The sequence below is a fragment of the Choloepus didactylus genome, chromosome 2, assembly GCF_015220235.1.
Source record: "Choloepus didactylus isolate mChoDid1 chromosome 2, mChoDid1.pri, whole genome shotgun sequence".
Taxonomy (NCBI): domain Eukaryota; kingdom Metazoa; phylum Chordata; class Mammalia; order Pilosa; family Megalonychidae; genus Choloepus; species Choloepus didactylus.
Window position 1 is genome coordinate 226462651 of NC_051308.1, and position 6203 is coordinate 226468853.

The 6203-nt window shown below is 50.4% G+C and overlaps 1 long non-coding RNA gene across 1 annotated transcript; it reads left to right on the top strand.

Moving 5' to 3' along the window:
* The first annotated feature begins 290 nt into the window (after positions 1 to 290).
* On the top strand, positions 291 to 5364 carry LOC119520452. Its single transcript, XR_005214185.1, has 3 exons — positions 291 to 512; positions 2549 to 2771; positions 5163 to 5364. It is a non-coding gene; the product is annotated as an uncharacterized LOC119520452 (long non-coding RNA).
* Positions 5365 to 6203: the final 839 nt, after the last annotated feature.

Below are 6203 nucleotides of genomic sequence, written 5' to 3' on the forward strand. Positions count from 1 at the left end.
GGAAATTAAAATGGGATGATACGGATAAGGCATTCTGGTAGGCAGCTTACCCCAAGCTCTATGTGGAGAGAGATTGCACAATGGAAGGATTCTCAGACCCACATCCACCTTTGGGGGTAGAAATCAGAACCGAGGAATAATGGAAGCAAGAGGAGTTCCCTGGCAAGGCCAGGGTATGTGTTCAGTGCATCCAGGATTGGTGTATGATGCTAAAAATGATGATCAATAGCTGATTATTCACCAACCTATTCACTATTCATCCATTATCCATCCACCCATAGAATCGTCCATCCAACCACCTGGCCATCCATACCCCCATCTGTGTATCCATCTCCCAATTCCTTCATTCCTTCATCCATCCATTCATTCATTTTCCTGCCATCCAGCAGAGCCAGGGTCCTGACTCCACACACCCTGTACCTGATCTGAGGCAGCTGGTGACACCACGCGTAGCCTGGAATGTTCTGTTCCCCGACTGACCCCGTGCCATTGAAGTCAGGGACTGTGGACAGGTAGGTTCAGCAGGGGACTGGGAAGGTGGGGGGAGGATCCTGGAAAGGAAACCTCGGAGACTGTTTTCACCTGTAACCTGCTTCACCCCGCCCAGCAATGGAAAATGTGTGTCAGAGGAAGCTGCTGGCTGGGGACAGGGTAGGTGTGTGTGGGTGACAACATGCAGAGGGGTACTACAGGGGCCAGGATGTGCTGGGGTTGGGGGACAAGGTCAGGGATGCTGGGGCAGGGTCTTGGGTTCTGTCCCTGCATCCTGCCCACTGCCTTTTTCTCTCTCATTCTCACTTTCCTTTTCACACTCTCAGAACTTACAGTGACACTTTCAGTTACAGAAGCACAGACTTTATCCCTATGAAATCTGTCCCCATGCTCTACCTCCTAAACCTCCTTGGCCACTGCCAATTCTCTGCTCAATAATTCATTCAACAGGCATTTATGGAGCAGTTGCTGTATGCTTGGACATGGAGAGGCAGAATGACCCTTTCCCTGCCCAGAGGAGCAAACTATCCCACTCCTGGGGGGCAGGGGTGGGAAGGTGGCAGACAGAGACGTGACGAGACAGGTACACTACCATGTGGATGATGCAATCCAGCAAGGGGCCAGGGCAGTGGACAGAGAGGCTTTCCGGAGGAGAGGCTGCCAAGTCTACAGGAGGCAATTTCTCTGCTCTTTACTGTACTTGTGTTGAACCAGACACTGGGCTAAGCCCTTTAGAGGCTTTTATTCCATTCCATCTACAAACAACCATGTGAGATAGGAACTGCTAGTATGCCCATTTTACAGGTGTGGAAAATGAGACATCGAGAGGGTCAGAACTTGCCCAAGGTCACATGGCTAGATGCTAGGATATGGCAGAGCTGGGATTCAAACTCAAGCTGTCTGCTCTTAACCACTCCACCAACGAAAGGGGAGAGGGAACAGGTGTTGGGGGCAGGAGGGTGGGGAAGTGGAGGAAGTAATGGGAGGAAAGGCACAGAACGGCGAGTGTGTGTCGGAGCTGAGAAGAGAGGGGAAGGTGCTGGGTGGTGAGGCTGGGAGCAAGCAGAGCCCCAGGCAAAAGTTCCCTCAAAGTATTGCCATGGGCCCTGGGGACCTATAGGCATGTTCTGAGCAAGGCAGTGACATGGTCATGTTTGCCCTAGAAAGGTACTCTCCTTATAGAAATGGTGATCCCTGGAGACCTAAATGGGCAAAAATTAAATGCTGTTTAATTTTTAAGTCATTGAGGGGATTTTCATATAAAGAAATCCCAAATTTGAAAAAATCCTATGCAGATCATGTGTTCCAGTTTGAGTTCTGAAAATATGGCCTCAATATATCTGTCTCCACACAAGTACTTTGCTCCAGTGAGTGGTAAATAAATGTTTGAGAAATACTTGACTTGTGGTCCCCTAACGCCCTCAGTTCATGCCTTAACAAGTCAGAGGAATGGAATAAAAGTCAAGCTGCCCTCTGTCCTGGATTCCTGGTGGGCAGCTGCTCTGCTGACCCTGGCTTCCTCTCCTGCCTGGGCGCCAGCCTGGGGGACTTGCCAGTTATGAGAAGGATGGAGGGGAGAGGGCTCAGCTCCCTTTCCCCCAGGATTGAGTAGACTCACAGTTCTCAGCTCTTTCCCTTGCTTCCCCATCCAAACCAGGTTCAGCACTGCTCCATTCAGACAAATGCCCATGCTCAACCCAGGCCTTTAACTATTGCTCCAGCTTCCAAAGTGTTTTCCTTGCTGCCAGCAGCAACTGGGACTTCTTAAACATGTATCTGATCACTTCTCTCCTTGCTATAAAACCTTCAATGGCTCCCTATTGCCTGCAGAATAAAGTCCAGATTTCTTAGCCTGCCATTTCAGGCCTTGCACAAGTTGGTCCCCAGATATCTATCCAGGCGTGTTTCTCACTGTTTCCCTCCATGTGCTCTAACCTTCAGGCAGTGGAGGCCCCAGAATTTCCATTTAGCTGGCGGGGACATTCTAGTTGGAAAGGGAGGTGGGGGCTGCTTTTCCACATCTCTATCTTAGTGTATGCTGTTCTCTCTACATTAGAATGCCTTCTCTATATCTCCATTCTTCAACATCTGGCTCAGACCACACCTTTGCCCTGAACACAGAACCAAAAGGACTTCTCACTGCTCCAATATAGAGCATTTTAGCTGAACTTCCTTGTGAAGCTTATTTCAGCCCACCTGTGTCAACTGAGGAGTGCACCGCCCTTCCCCTGGAGCTGGGTCCTAGCCCCAGGCCTGTGGCCGAATGCCAGGAAGAGCAGGTGAGAGAAGTGCCAGAATGGACAGGACTCAGGAGACCTGGCCACTAATCATGCTCTACCTGTGTCTCGCTGCTTGGCCTTGGGCAAGTCACTTTCCCTCTCTGGACTTCAGTTTCCTTTCTCTAGGGTGGGAGGAGGGGGAAAACACCCAAGCAAGGGTGAAAGCATAAGCTAAGTTCCTCCCCAGACCCGTTCCTTTCCCCTGGCCAGACCTTGGTCCTGAGAACTAGAGCTTCTGGGGTCTTCGATCTTGCACCATTTGCATATATTTACATATACACTGCAAGAGGCACCAACCAGGTTTCATTCATAGAAAGAACTAGGACTGTCACATAAACCGATGCCTGGGGATGGAAAAAGAGTTCCTGGCTCATGGTTCCACCCAAATCTTAGCCCATCAGAGAGAGAGCTTTAGCAATCAACCCTCTAACTTCCTCCATTTACAGATGGGGCAACTGAGGCTGAGAGAGAGAACTCGCTGAGCCCAGAGCCCAGTCACCCAGCAAGGGTGGAGCAGAAGGCCCTGTCTGCGGTTTCCCCCTGTCCACCAGGGGCTAATTGGGCATCCTCGTTTCTCCGCCATGAAGGGTGGAGGAAGGTAGGGGTGCTTGGTTTTCTTTTGAGGCCCTTCTGTACCCCAGAATAACAAAGCCGGCTAGCTTGGCAGCCTCCGCAACCACCACAGGAAACCAAATTGTAGTAGAAAGGCAGATGGGAGTGGAAAATCCTCTGAGAGGTTAGGTCGTTGCTGTCACCTGTTCTAAAAATAGCCTGGTTTATTAGAGATTGGTAGATGGCAAGATAACCTGCAAGTTATTCCGCTGCGGCTGGGTACAGGAGAGAGTGCAATTCTGTTTCAGCAGGAGAGTCGGGAGACCCTGCAGGGGATTGATGGAGCTGGCTGGCCCCATGGGAAGTCCAAGTCCGGCTGGTGTGGCTAGAGGGCCAGCTGTGGGGCAGGGACGGAGCCTGTAGGGACACGGCCCTGAGCTGCCCAGGCTTGGACACGGCCTTCGAGGGACGCTGGTGTTTGGAACCGGGAGACAGATGAACAAAGAAAATAATTGCAAATTGGGTTGAGTGCTGAAAGGGAAGCAAACAGTACTGAGATAACGACTCACAGGGGATGGGCAGGGAGGCCTGACAGAGGAGGGGACATTAGGCTGAGACGTGGAGACCGAGTGCTGAGCTTCTGGGGTTGATTCCATGTTCATGGGAAGCCGCTGAAGCAAGGTTTTCCGCAGTAGAATCATGGGATGTGGTTTGCCTTTTAAGAAGCTCGCACTTGCCCATTGGGAGGGATGAGGATTGGAGGGGACAAGCAGCAAGAAGCCAGGTAGGCAGCGACATGATGGGATGCTGACGACAAGAGACAGTGACCTGAACTTAGGTGAAACAGGGAAAACCAAGAGAAATGGATACAACAGAGATTAGAGATAAAATTCAGTGGAACTGTGAGTGGACTAGATTCCAGGCTGGAGGGGTTAGAGAGGAGGAGGTGATGGGCACTGGAGGCTGAGCACCTCGTGGGCACTGCTGCCATTTCATGAGGTGGGGAAACCTGCAGCCAGGAGGGGCAGGTATGTGGGTTTAAGGAGTCTGCCAACTGCCAGGACAATAGGCCCAGGAGGCGGCAGGAGAGGCCGTGGCTGTCTCATCCGACAGAAGCAGACAGTTGTTTCTACCGTCATCAACCCAGTCTGAACAGCGAGTTCCAGGGGGTCTGGGAACAGGATTGCTATTTTTATAGTCCCAACACCTAAGAAGGTGCCTTGTATTTAGTGGGTGCTCAAAAAAAAAGGTGGTGGATGAATCAATGAAGCTGTGAGTCGGCTCACAGACGTGGTGATTAAAGAAAACAAACCACAGTGCCCTGCACATAGTAGGCACTTAAAAATATTTAAGGAATTCCCTGAATATCACTCCCATGTGCGGTCAATAATTCCTGTGGATTTGACCCTCTCAGTGTTTCTCAAATCAGTCTCCTACTCCATCCCTGCTACCACTGTCCTGATTTGGACCCTCACATTTAATTATATTTACAGCTACACGTTAACTGAGTACCTGGTGTGGGCCAGGTACTGTGCTAGGCTCATCGTGGGTAGTATTCTCATTTTTTGGCTTAAATTGACAACAGGAATTTATTGGCTTATGATTTTGAGGCTAGGAGAAGTCCAAAATCGAGACATCAGCAAGGCAACGTATTCTCATTTAATCCACAAAACCACACGGAATGGCAGGGAAACGTTCCCCGTTTTACTGCCCAAGACACAATTACCAGAGCAGCCTTCGGGCTCCCTCCAATCCATTCCCCATGCTTCAGTCAGGATAATTTTTGAAAAATCAAAATCTGACCTGCCTCTCCCCTGCTGTAACCCCTCTCCTCTACAGGAGTGTATTCCAGCACCTTGACTTGGTTTACCCTGAGTTCCAGCCCCAGCCTCATCTCCCACTGCACCCCAACTGAATCTTCACCTGCAGTTCCCTGGCCCACCCAGGGAACTTTCTCATCTCTCTGCCTTTGCTCACGCCGTCCCTTCTGCTCACCACTGAAGACTCGGCTCCCCATGAAGTCTTTCTTGTCTCTCCAACTCTGGCCAGGTGGGTGTCCCCTCAGGCCACCCTCCCAATGTTGAACTCACCGGCACCTATAATATTAAGAACTGATGTTCACTGGGTACTTACTATATGGCAGGTCCTGTACTAAGTGCTTTACATGTATTAAACATTTAATATGACAGTCTTACAAGGTGGATAATAAATTGTTGCCCGTTTTACAGATTTAGGAAACTGAGGCACAGAGAAGGCCCCATAGAGTGGCCGAGCTGGGATTTGGACCGAGGCAGGATGGCTCTGGAGCCACACTCTTGGCTGGTAGGTTCTGTCACTTCAACCAGTAGCATGAGCACTTTGGTTTGCTTGTCTGTCTCACTTTAAGAACAAGAATGGATAACGTTTCCCCTGATTTTCCAGTACCTGGCAGGGTGGCTGACACACAGGTGTTGTTATCATCTTCCTACTTTTGATATGACAGCCCGAGGGGAGAAAATGCTCTTCATTTAATGAAGTTTTGCAACCATCTATCTACATGATTACATTCATTTTCACAACAACTCTGCTGGGCAGGGGTCATTAGACCCACATATCAAAGGAGGAAACTGAGGCCCAGAAAGTCTAAAAGAAACTTGCCTAAAGACATTCAGCCAACAGTTGGTGGAGATGATACATCGATCAGATCTCCTGACTCCAAGACTCATTCCACGCATCATAGGTGGGGCCTGGGAACCTAAAGCCCATCCACGGGGGACTGGAGGCCCTGCCGGGGTCAGCAGGTCATTAATCACTCCCTCCCCCGGCGAGGCTGAGCCTCCGGGGAGAGAGGCCTGCTTCTCGTCCTCCCAGCCCTCGGGGTCTAACACCCTTCAGAGCAGG